Below are 13,880 nucleotides of genomic sequence, written 5' to 3' on the forward strand. Positions count from 1 at the left end.
GGGAGACATAATTCAGTCCAAAGCATATAATTAACGAGGATTTAATAAATATGTGTAGAAATGAATTTGAGACTAATACATTATAGATGGAAATTATGATTTATATCATAATTATATCAGTTTCCAAGTGACCATTACAAAATATTTCCTAAAATATGGACAGAAATACCTCTTCAATTACAAAGTCAGAGGGCTCAGAAACAAAATACCATTTTTATGTTTTAACAGAAACTTGGTCAATATTTTTCCTTATATTTTTATTCACAATTTTGTGAACGAAGCTAATATGTGATTTTTATCTTCTATTGGGTCCATTTTCATTGCTCATTTTCATTGCTCATTTTAAGTATAATTAAATAAAACAAAAACAAAAACAAAACAAACAAAAACCCAAAGGCAATAGCATTGATCTTCAATGACCCTGCTTTCTGGAGAAAAGAGGTACTCCTAAGCTTAGAAGTGAAAGGCACCAAAAAAGGATAAAAGCCTAGATCAGTCTATGTAAAATTAAAATGTTCTGTTGATAATAATCCATTTTAAAAACTGTATCACGTACTGAGGAAAAACAGCTAACCACAAATATAATACTTGAAATGCAGAGAATTCACGATGAAGGAAACAGAAAAATATTCCTTCATACTGATAATCAAGAAGATACAATTCATATCCTATTTCTCACCTGAAATAGTAGTTCAAAATGCAGACAGCTTGTCAGTGAAAAAGATGCTCTTGTATGTTGTTGGAGTGGGTGTAAATAAGAGCACTGACTTCGGAAAATATGACGACTATATATTGGGGCCTTAACGTTTTATCCCCATTGATCTAGTTTTGCTAATCTTGAGAAGAAATTACAAGTAAAACTATAAATATTGTGTAAAAGCCTGAATTGTGACCTCCAAAGATATCATAACCCAATTCCCGGAACTTGTAAATATTGCCTTATGTGGTAAAGATTTTGCAGGTGTGATGAAATTATGGATCTTGAGATCAGAGTATTATCCTGGAATATCCAGCAGGCCTTACACTTTACCACAGGCATCTTTATAAGAGTGAGGCAGAGGGAGACACACACACACACACACATAAGCATGAACACGCGGTGACGTGGACTCGGAACAGAGAGAGATCTGAAGATGTTCACCTTGAAGACTGCAGTGATGTGGCATTTACTAGGGAATGCTGGCTGGCAGACTACATGACACAAGCTGGAAGAGGGAAGGTATGGATTCTGTCTTAGGAACTTCAGAGGGAGCGCAACTCGGCCAGCACTTTGAATCTGACCCAGTGATACTGATTTTGGACCTCTGGCCCCCAGGACTGTGAGAGGATAAATTTCTGTTGCTTTAAGCCAACAAGTTTATGGTACTTTATTACACAGAAAACTAGTACATGTAGATTAAAACAAAACAAAACAAAACTATTCATTGCAACATCATTTCCAAATGATGGAAGCTCATATTCCAAAACTATGGATATGGTTAAATTATACATGGTACATTTATCCAATTGGATATTATTCTACTTTGAAGAGGAATATCTGTAATTTTAGATAAAATTTCCAAAATTAGTGATAAAATGGACAAAAATTTATGTAATTGTAATTATGAGTATAAAAATAAACAAAACACCTTTTATTTCAATATTGAACTCTTAACAAGATGGAATTTTTTTTTTAAGATTTTTATTTATTTATTTGAGAGAGAATGAGAGAAAGCACATGAGAGGGGGGAGGGTCAGAGGGAGAAGCAGACTCCCTGCTGAGCAGGGAGCCCGATGCGGGACTCGATCCTGGGACTCCAGGATCATGACCTGAGCCGAAGGCAGTCGCTTAACCAACTGAGCCACCCAGGCGCCCCAACAAGATGGAAATTAATCATGGGTTAGTATGACCCTCTCTGGCCTAATTCTAGAGCTACTGCAGAAGTTAAAGGAAAGTGTATGAGTCTGCAAGTCGCTGAGAAAAGCAAGGGGTAAGGGAAATCTCAAGCAAGTGACACTTGTTACCTCCCACCAGGAGCAGCAATTCCAAGATGGCAACCCCCCTTCATGGTTCACAGGTGTTGGGGATGCCAAGAGAGATACGACTCACACAGGCACCTGATGGAACAATACTTTACTCACATAGAGCAAGACAGAGCATGGTCGTCATCAGGGGTGAGTATAGGTCATCCACAGCCAGTGGGTCTCATCCCCAGGCACAGCAGGGGGATGCTCTGCACATTCTCTTCTTACACTGCAGGGGAAGGATCATGTTCCCTCCCTTCCAGGAGCAGATAGAGCAGTGATTTGGACAGGTGTCATATGATGCACACACACTTAAGCAGAACAAAGAAAGGGGAGTCTAGAACAGGAGAAGGTATTCCTGTACAAGGTGATATGCACAGCACAAAGTATGAGCGCTCCCTCTCTCCCTGTAAGGAAACGTTCCCCTCTGCTCTCTTCAGCGCTAGGTAACACTATGCATACTGATACATTTAGGCAGAAATGTAATGATATCTGAAATGGACTTTGAAATGATCTCAAAAGATGATAGTTTAATAGACAGATAGAGGGGTGAATAGATGGACAGAAAATATTGATGGTTGAAACTGAGTAACAGGTATAAGGATGATCGATGTAAAATTCTTACAACTTTGCTGTAATTACTGTTTGAGATCCTTTATCATTAAATGTCAAGTGTGAAAAAATAAATTTTGTGCCACAATTTTATTTATGTATACAGTTGACCCTTGAACAACTTGGAGGGAGGGGTTAGGATGCCACGCCCTCACAGTCGAAAATCCACATATAATTTTGACTCCCCAAAAACTTAACCTACTAATAGCCTTCTATTAACCAGAAACTTTACTGATAATATAGTTGATTAACACATATTTTGTATGTTATGTGTACTATTACAATAATGTAAACTAGAGAAAAGACATGTTATTAAGAAAACCAGAAGGAAGATAAATTATATTACAGTATTTATAAAAGAAGAAATATGTGTGTAAGTGGCCCCATGTGGTTCAAACTCATGTTGTTCACGGGTCAACTGTATTAAAAACATATACAAAAAGCATGTCATATTATGCTGCAATATTAAGAACATATGGAAAACAAGTCAGAGTGTATACTTATTTGGGGGACAGGAACAATAGAGGTGAATGGAGATGGTAAGGGGACAATTATGAAAAATATGAAAAAATATGAATTTCTTTGTAGAGATTGGAGATGACCAAGGCCGATGAACCAAGAAGAGAATTGGATCAACTTTTTGTTCTGACAAATATTGTTTTGAAAGCCAGTGAGAGATAGTGTAAAAAGCAAGCACCACATGCTCCCTTCCATATTACGTAACCAAGTCAGGTGTGAGAAAAGACGGTTGATCCTCATTACTCTGACATAAAATGTCTGCATGTTGTTATCAACTCCATCTTCCAGGAACCAGCTATCTGTACAGTGGTTCAATTCTGGTTCTACATGAAAACATTTAAATCTCAAGGTATCTCCCATATTAAAAAGGTATTACAAAAAAGAAATATGGTTCCTCTGAGGAAGTCAGAAGACCAACATGTATCCTGACTTTGTCATGTGACTTGTGTACAATCCCTTCAGCACCTGGTTCTGAAATGTCCTCAGGTGTAGAGTGAGAGGGATAGGACTGAATACCTTCACCAAGTCTTTTTTTCTAGCCGCATCATTTTCTGGGGAGACGTTAGAACAGAGTACGTGCAAAATCCCTGAAGTCTGGTAGTTTCTAATTTCAGTTCTGCAACATGCTTGTGACATAACCACAGGCAAGTCTCTGGATTTTACACAGTGTGTTTCCTCACCTATAAAATGGAAAGAGAGCTTTCAGGCCAGGACAATTGTGAGGATTTAAATAACAGCCTAGGTAAGGCACTTGGTAAGAGATTCATCATCTCATATGGTTTCAAGAAGTGTTTTCACTAATAAAAATTTCAGTCTAGTTTTTCTCTGTGAATAGTTTTCAAAGATCATCAAAAACACATATAAGCCTTTTAACTTAGGTCTGATTTGAACATGCCTTGGAAAACTCAATAAATACTTGGTATTAGCAGTTCATTAGATACCATTTTTCTCTTGCTTCCCATAAGTGGAACCCTTGTTCTGATTCACCTGACAGATGCTGAATTCCCAAAGAGAAGCTTGTTAAACATCCAGCCAACTGGAGCATTTTTGTAGTTCCAACGGCAAATGTACCAACCAAATAAGCATTTGTTGAACAAGGAGCTCAAAGCATGTGTTACTAGTCACTGTCACGGGAGCCCTGAAATAATCTTTCTGCCAAAACTAATGCGGTCTCTCCCAAACTCCTGTTCAATCCTCCCATGCTTCCTTCGCTCTTAATTTTTTTTTTCTTTTACATTTTTCTTAATTTAGTTTTAAAGTGCAAGAACCATTTTATCAATGGTGAGCTTTATGTAGTTTTTTTTTTTTCCCCTGGTGTTGGTGGAGTGCTGACTGGAAACTGACAGCTGGGCGGTGGAAACCAAAACTCTTTTGTTACATTTTGGATTCTGTTATTAAGTAGCTAGGTAAGCCTTAGTCTATCACTCATCCTCTGTGGGTTTAAAGATCTCTGTCCCCATCTTTGAACAGCAGGTCCATTGTGATCATGCCCTGAAAACAGAGTCTTTGTTTCTGAACTGACACTTGGGTACAAAAATGTAAGGATCATATTCATATCCATTTCTCTCTGCCCTGCAGCATTATAAGTCGCAATTGATAAAGGCACAACACTCTGTGATCTGATGTAATTCACTGTGAAACCGCTATCCATTTTTGACACTTAAGCTCTGCTTGCCAATTTGCAAGCCTGCTTACAGACTGTCCAACCGTGGGGTCAAGCAATTATTCTGTGGGCCATTGTGAATTCTCTGATGTGGTTGCTCTCTATGTGATTTGATTAAGAGGGTGGCCTCAGGCCACATCCATACACTTCTTAACAATGAACAATTAGGGAGAGAGGGTTTGAGCATAAATGCTGTGATTTTATGACCAGGACAGTCCTTCTGTCCTTTTCTTACCTCTCTAAATGTTGATACTCCAAATCAGGTTAACAGGTAGAAAAAAGCATTTTATTCTATGGTTAGAGGTTAGTATTTAAAAGCAAATGCCTGGGGTTAACTAAGACCATTTAGCTAAGTTACTTCTTGTGCTGTGTCTCACACACACACACACACACACACACACACACACACCCACACCCACACGTATATACTGCTGAATTATATCATTCCTAGAGTGTCAGAATGTGACCTTATTTGGAAATACGTTAATTGTAGTTTAATTAGTTAAGTAAGATGAAATCATAGAGATAAGGCAGACCCTTAATCCAGTATGACTGGTGTCATGTTAAGAAGAGAAGAGACACAGAGGCATACAGGGAAAACGTCATGTGACAAGAGGCAGCTGACACCTTGATTTAGGTTAGATTTCTAACCTCCAGAACTGTGAAACCATACACTTGTGTTGTTTTAAACACCCATCCTGTGGTCATTGTTATGGCAGCCCTAAGAAGCTAATACAGTATATTATATATTGGAATTTTTATAACATAAGGACACTGAATCCTAGGGTGAAGGAGCATAGGAAATAGATGAACATAGTCAAAAGTAGCCCTTTATGCCATTACTGGGTAGCTTACCAAAACATTTTAGAACTGGAGAGATTGTCTACATAAACTCTAAGAATAAGATCTGGGCTTTCCCCTCCCTATATTTCTATCATCTTTAGTTCTTCCCCTCCTCATGTGAACTCCATAACCTTCATCCATGCACTGTGAAGGTCATTATGCGCCATGTTTTAAAACTATGTTATTTTTGTCTCTGTAATTCTTTGAGGCTATCAAATGTAATTGTCCATATGGTCTCATTGATTAGTTAAACCCTGCAAAACAAAATAATATCTCTATTCATAAATTGACTTCATTCAGTCATTGACTATAAAGAACAACTGAAGTTACAGTATACAGTACATTTTGAAGAAACCATTTGTAGTGGCCATTTTGATGTACAGTTTCAGGAAACCTAAAAGTTAAAGCTTCACTTAATTCATCTTTAGGATATTTTAATTTTCACAAGACATAAACTCATCCCCATCCTGAGTCTTTTCCCATCTGGATTTCTGACAACCAGCCATCATCCTCAGCCAGATAGTGCCATGGGATTGGACTAAGGACTGGGTGAGGGATGATGCTCTTGTTGGGTGGCCAGTCATGGATACAGTCTGACAGAAATGAGCATCAGAGGTGAGATGAGGCCAAGGAATAGCAGCCCAGTGTTTCAGTTTTGCACAGTTTTAAATTTATTTCTCATGAAGCACACAGATTGTGTTTTGTTTGTTAACACAATCAAACAGTCCTTTAATGGGGGGAAAAAAAGAACATTTTCATTGGATGTAAAAAAAAAATGCCTTATTCTTCCCATCTTACTTGGGTTTACTGTTTAGATTTTTGTTTGTTCATTTTCCTTTTTCTTTCTTTTAATTTTGCTCACATTTACAAGTTACTGTTTACTCTGTGTTCTTTTATCCATTAACTTCCTTTTCTGATAATTCAAAGCAAACACACATTTCCTTACCATTATATGAAAACAAGATGCCTTCCATCCCTTACACTAAAAATGCTCTATTTTTCCTCCTACTGTTTTCTCCCAACTCATTAAAATAAAATCTTTAAAATATTTTTTACTCTCCCCATCTCCCATTCCCATTCATTATTCAGCCCGTATGTGTTGAAAGGATTTGAACCATGTGAAATTACCAATATTTGGGCATTTTTTAAAAATGGAAATTGTATATAGATTAACATGTATTTATGTTCTGATCCCACAGGAGTTGTTCCTTCATAGCTTCTCTATTCTCCATCCTTCCCTATATGGAGCTCTTTGCCCCTCATGATATTTTGTAGAATTCATTCTTAAATATTTTCTTCAGTTCAGATATATGGGTCATACTTTGCATGAATCTTTGCAAATACTGTATTTTTTTTCATCCTGACAAGTAAATAATATCTTGGGTTGAAATGAAATGCTTGGGTAATAGTTCTTTTTTTTCTCGGGCTTTCTCTGGAAGACTTTTAAATTGTTATTGTTTTCTTTTGAATTATTGCAATTTAGAAATTTTACAAGGATCTGCATAAAGCTTTTTTTTTTTTTTTTTGAAATGAAGAAGGCTTCTACTCTATGTGTTCCATTTTTAGTTAGATTTTGTTTCCACAGTTGTTTGGGAATAACCTCTCTTCAGTTCATCCATTGCTTTTTTCTTCTATTTCTGGTTCAGTTCTAATTCATTGAAGGTCCCCTATATCTCTCTTCTTAGTCTTTTGCCATTTACTTCATGATTTCTATCTCTTTTTGAATCTTGGTTTGTTTTAAGCTTTTTTTTTTTTTTTATTTGATATTCCAAGCCACTAATAGATTTCCAAAATGAGCCCCTTCCATTCAGTTAATCTGCTTAATTCTATAGTTTATTTATTTTTATTTCTTTTAAGATTTATTCATTTATTTGAGAGAGAGAGAGAACATGAGTAGGAGGCAGAGGGAGAGGAAGAGAGAATCTCTAACAGAGTCCACACTGAGCTCAGAACCCAAGGTGGGGAGCAGAGCCTGAGGCAGGACTCAATCTCAGGACCCTGAGATCATGACCTGAGCCAAATCCAAGAGTCCAACGCTTAGCCAACTGTGCCACCCAGGCACCCCAATTTCATAGTTCAAAACTACTATGTGTTGGGGTGCCTGGGTGGCTCAGTCGGTTAAGCATCTGCCTTCTGCTCAGGTCAAGATCCCAGAGTCCTGGGATCGAGCACCGCATCAGCCTCCCTGCTTGGCAGGAGAGTCTGTTTCTCCTTCTCCCTCTGTGCCTCACCTTGCTGGTGTGCTCTCTCTGTCTCAAATAAATAAATAAAATCTTTAAAAATTTTTTAAAAATATTGTGTGTTTAGCGTCAAAAAGACTTTTTGGAGCTGTAATGGAACCACTTTATTTTCATGTTTTTATGTTCTTTTTTGTTGCTATTGCTGTTGTTGTCATTTGTCTCCTTCAATAATTTATTTTCCCCACAGAGAATAGATTCTTCTTAACTTACACTGAATTGTCATCTCTCTGGCTGCCAGATCCCTGTAGCAACATATAAATGCTCTTTTGCTCTCTCCTTGAGGCTCAGCCATGCCTGCTACCTTTCTAGAGAATAGAGTTGATCCTGGGCCAGCATTAGACAGCCTTGACTTGAGATCTCAAGTCTCTACTGAGGCACTAGGAAGGGCTTGTCTGTGTCTCATTTACCAGCAGTAATGCTATCAACATCGTTCTACCCGACATGTTTCCCCACAAGTTCCCAAAGGGAAGGATGTCAGTGGCTCCTCCATCATGGGATGGCCATTCCTTTTCTATAGGAGTTTATTAATCCCAAGAAGTCAAGCTTTTTCTGGGATCCATCCTTTTATATTTGCTTCAAGTTTCACTGGCAAGAGTCCTCAGACTCTTCCTATGCAGAGGGGAACAGTCCTGCATTAATTCTTTGGTCTGAACACTAATGAGTCCCATGTTCTGTTCACAGTCTCCCGGTCCCATCTGCCCAGCATTTCCAGCATTTCCTTGGCCAGACAGAGAACCAATTTTTGGAGAGGAATTGGGAATGGGGGTTGCAGGGAAAAAAAATCAAGTCCCTGTTTTTTATAATTCATGCTTATTTTCTGTACCAAATGTTTCTGACATGTAACCCCATTTAATTAACCACTCTCCAATATACTTTCTTACATAACAGACTATTAATACAAATAGATCTATTTTCATGTGCTATATGGTTGTCTCTCTGAGGGAAGAGACAAACTCATTATTTTTTTTTCTTGTATTTATCATGGTCAAGTGATTATTACCAGTGCAATCCAGATGTTCAATAAATACTGTTTGATTTGATAAAATCATTTTAAAAAATCAGAAAAAGACATATATCCAGAGTGTAATAGTGCTTTAAAAGAGAAATGTTACTTCTGTATTGTTTGAACACTTTATAATAAGCATGTTTTACTCACTTTAACTTAAAAAGACACACACATACACAAAAGAGTAAAAGTTATGACCAAAGCCTTTCAAGTTCAATTCACTGGATTCTTGTGTATTTAACTTTCTAGACTTTGAGTTACACTGAACATGGGTAGAGTGAAGGAAGGAAAGAGAAGAGAAAGAAAGGAGGGAGGGAGGAAGAAAGGGAGAAAAAAATAGAAGATGCTACAGCTAAATTAATTTTCTCTGATTTGGTTTATGATATAACCATGAACAAGTAATGCAGTTTTGTAATATTTTCATGACCCAGTCACAAAAGCATATTTAAGTGAGATGTATTATAATTTGAAATATTTGGACAGTTACTGAAAAATCACAATTTCACTTGTTCTCCTGGAAGTATTAGCCAAAAAGCATCTATAATACATCCATAAAATGAGTCAATGGTCTCTCTGAAGCATATTTGGTAGGTGTCTTGAGTATTTAGTAGCCATCTCTAATTGCCTGCTTCTTAACTGTATAATAGTTTTATTATTCGGGAGCTGCATATGTTGCAAATGATGCAGATCAGTTTAACAGTTGCATATCCTAGCTACATGACATGGGTTTGAAGAGACAGCCCAGTACTGAAAACAAAATTAAAATGGAGAATTCAAGCAGGAATGGAATACTTAGCAATTTTTTTTTGTAGTTTGAGTTATAATTTCTGTGTTTTGTTAATGGTCAAAGTAAGGCTTTGAATGGGGTGAAGTGAAGTCTTTCAGTTAAAGAATCTGTCCAAGCATGTAGGTGCTCTGCAGTGGGACCATAGATAAAGGTAGGTGTTTGTCTCTTTGTATTAGAATAGAGGAGAAAGTGAGTGTGTTTTTCCTCTGTTGACTGAATGTTTGGCTCTCCCTTCAAAACATGAATAGGCTATATTCACAAGACGTTGAGCTTTGGTTGAAACAGTGTTTATAAGGCATTAACCGTATCCATGTAGACCTTATCCAAGACCCCATCAAAAGGAACACATGCCAAGCTAAAAGTGCTACAAAATGGTAATTTTCCCATGCTTGTAAGAGAGATAATATCCGTGATTATGACTTCTTCTAATGTCTCTGTAGCAGTTAGTCTGATTCAAAATAAAGAACTTGTAAGAACAATGAGAATGTAAAGCTTTGTCTTACTTCAATTTCCCCCAGTGACACATAGCTGGCTCGAGATAACATTTCACAGACATTTCTGTCTCCTGACATCATTTATTTCATCTTTTCATAGTCATTTTTACTAAAGTAAAAAATTCTAAGATTTCTGTTACTAAGGTGATCATTATGTTTTACTTTAAAAATTAGCTGAGAAATCTGGAGAACCCTGGTTCTTGTGTAAATAACTATTACTTAACTGCAAATCTGTTAACATTTTTCATTAGTATGGATGGCAGTGCTTCCAATGACACACGTGTTAATATTTGTGATAGGTGTTGTGTGTGTGTGTGTGTATGTGTATTTTAACCTTGTCTATGTTCCTGTGGGTGGGGGTGAGGAAATGGGTGTCCAGTGGTTGGGACTGAGAGTGATGAGTAATTCATTGTTGTAAGTGAAGGAGGTCATTGAGGGATGTGACCACCAGCTGACCATGAGCTGGACCTGAGCAATCACAAGCTCATCATCCCTTTCCCTTTCTTTAGAATGTACGCTCTTCTGACTGTTCTCACAGTTGGACCCATTTTCAGAAACATAGCTTAGTGAGAGCAATGTGTTGTTGAGACCATCTGAACAGTATATATGATTGAACCCAGATAAAGACTTTATATAAACTTTTAAGATATTGGCGGGCAGGTGCAGAAAGCTACTCATCTTGCAAGTAGACAAACATCCTTCCTCCCAAGACAAGCCTCACACGTAAATTCCCTTGCTTATTAAACATGCCACCAATCTGGAGTAGCCTGCCTCTTTCTTCAATCCCTCTTTGCCCTCTGTGTATGGATGCAATTTGCAAACCAATAGCAATGTAGTTAATTGTAGTTCATATAGTGAAGTTTATCAGACTGTATTCCTCCTGTGTGATCAATTAGCTAACATTTACCATTTTACTACATAAAATGGACCATCAAAAACTGTCTAATGCTATAAGAATTTTAATTTAATTAAGAATTAACTCATTAATTTAATGTACCTATGTCCAGAACAGAAAAACTGGAAAGTTTTTCTCTTAGATATTTTTTATACATGATCCCCAGAGATCTAGCTATTCAGTTTATTAACAAACAGCATGTGTGAAATTCTCTACCTAAAATTAGAGTCTACAGAATTAACGGAAGTTTTGCAAAATCTTGAACAAAGTTGGCGCTGACAATGAAAGATATGGTCTTCACAACCTGAGATTTCTAAACCTCACTTGGATAAAATGAGTAATAAACTGTTTTCAAAAATTCAAAATATAAGAGAATTGAATTACTAGTTCTGTGGCATTCTTTGACGATAGAAGTGAATAAATAATGATAATAATGCATGATTTTTGGTAGACAAAAGTCTACCTATATAGGAGGAAAAAACAGTAATAGCTAATTTTTAAGACATAATCTAGGTTGAGTCTCTGCAACATTTCCAATGCAGAACAGATAATAAAAGTTACTCATTTTTTTATACGAGAATAAAGATAAAATAATAAATATGTTAGAATAAATTGAAAAGGAATATAATAAAACAAAACATAGATGCTCTTTGTCCTTGACTTGTCCTTATCTACTCTGAACAAAGTATCTACTCTGAACAAAGTATCACAGTTCAACTCTGTTGTGTTGGTGCAGAGATAAGCACAGACTCTCTGCCTGTGGAGACCCTAGGGCTTCTGTTTTTGCAAGAAGTTTAGATGGAATTGCATCTGCCAGCAGTAGGAAGGGACACCATCTGTGTTTTTCACCTCCCTTTCTCCCTCCCTCCTCCCACTTCCCTCTCTTCCTCCCATCCTTCCTCTGCCCCTCCCTTTTTCTCTCCCTCCTTTCTTTTCTTCCTTCCTTTTTTTTCTCTTTCTTTACCTTCTCATTCCATTAGTCTAGAATCCTAATATATATATGGCTTTATTCATTTTTCATCAAATTTGGAATAATACAAGGAGTCTTATTTTAATGTCCGCAGCCTTCCTGTAGAAATCGTATAGATACTCGAGTAGCCTCATAAAGAATCTAAAAAGGGGGAATTAAAAATCTTTCAGAGATTGCCTCCTGCTTTCCTTATCATGTTTCTCAGAAACATCCTCACCCACCTTCATCACTGTCTTCCAGGGCTTAGAAAACTTCTACCTCCCCTAGGAAGTACTATGTTCACTTCTTTCATTTCAAGCCAAAATTAATCCCTCCTCTTACCCCAAAGAGATTTTGCAAATATTTTTAAAACATTTATCTCTTACCCTTGTTTGTTTGTTTACTTTTATTGTTATGTATGCGCTTGCTTTATGTCTCCTCTGAAGTTAGGGCTTACAGATTTAAATGCCATCAGGTGCCAGGCTGCATATGAATGAAGAATCCAGTATGGATGATAGGGAATAGTGAGGACTATGGAAACTGAAGAGGGCAAGCTCAACCTAAATAGAAGTGTACTAAAATGCTGTCCTAACAAAACTCTGCCAAATCTAGTCTCCACTCCTCAAGAAGTGACTGAAACAGATTGTGTGACTCTCTATCATAATAGGCCCAATATATGTAAGTATATAATACATATCACAAAGAAAATATGTGTTGACTGACTGTTATCATTTACGGCTTCTGATCAACAGTAGACTATTAGTAGTTAAGTTTTGGGGTAGTCAAAAGTGATGGATTTTCAACTGTGTGAAGTCTCAGAGGTCCAAACCACCATGTTGTTCAAGGGCCAAATGTATAGAGATAGATGGTTCTAGCATTTTCTTTATACAGATCAGAATGTATTAAAGAAAGGATGAAAAATGAATAATCTATATCAAATTTAGATTTTTTAATTTAATATTTTATATATTTGAGTGAGGGACTTTGTCTATGTAGGCCTATGTCTCTTTATCTTTTAAGAATAGAAATTTGGCAGGAGTAGGGGGCTAAATGAAGTCAAAAATCCTTTTAGCTTAGAAGCCAAATGAGAATCACTGGCAATATGTTTTTTGGGAACATGGAAAAAACAAAAAAAACAAGAAGCAATTATTTGTGCCCAGAAGAATTGTAATGAACATAAATGCAGATATTTTTATGGGCTTTTTTTGCTTTTTATTCTGAAATAAACTCAAACTTACAAAAAAGATTCAAAAGAATGCAAAATTATCCCAAATACCCTTCACCCATATTCTCCAATGTAACCATCTATCACATTTGGTTTCTCTTTTTCTCTCTCTCTTCCTCCTTTCCTCCTTCCCTCCCTCTCTCTCTCTCTTTTATTCATTTAATTGTCATTATCTTTTTAACCAAGTTTACTTTGGAAGTCACTTTTTGTGTTTGTTTTTAAAGGTCTTGTGATTTTGAAGAATACAGGCCAGTTATTTTATACAGTGTCCCCCAGTTTGGGTTTGTCTGATATTTGCTCAGGATTATATTCGACCTATGTTCTTTGGGGGCAGAAATATGAGAGAAGTCATGTCATGTCTTTCTTACTGCATCACACCAGGAGGCACATGGCTCTCATTTGTTCTGTGTTCCATCTATGTTTAATTTTGATCACTTGAGTAAGGTGTTGTTTGCCAGGTTTCTCTACTGTAAAGTTCTTTTTTGCTTTGCAGTTAATAAGTACCTCATGGGAAGGTATTTTGAGATCATGCAATCATCTTATTTCTCATCATACTTTTGCTCACTAGTCTTACCATAACATAGTAGTCTTACCATTAGAAGTTTGATGTTAATTTTTTTTTTATGTATTACTCAGATCACAT

The sequence above is a fragment of the Mirounga angustirostris genome, unplaced genomic scaffold (assembly GCF_029215605.1).
Source record: "Mirounga angustirostris isolate CCGP_5_RB_7025 unplaced genomic scaffold, mMirAng1.0.hap1 SCAF_9, whole genome shotgun sequence".
Taxonomy (NCBI): domain Eukaryota; kingdom Metazoa; phylum Chordata; class Mammalia; order Carnivora; family Phocidae; genus Mirounga; species Mirounga angustirostris.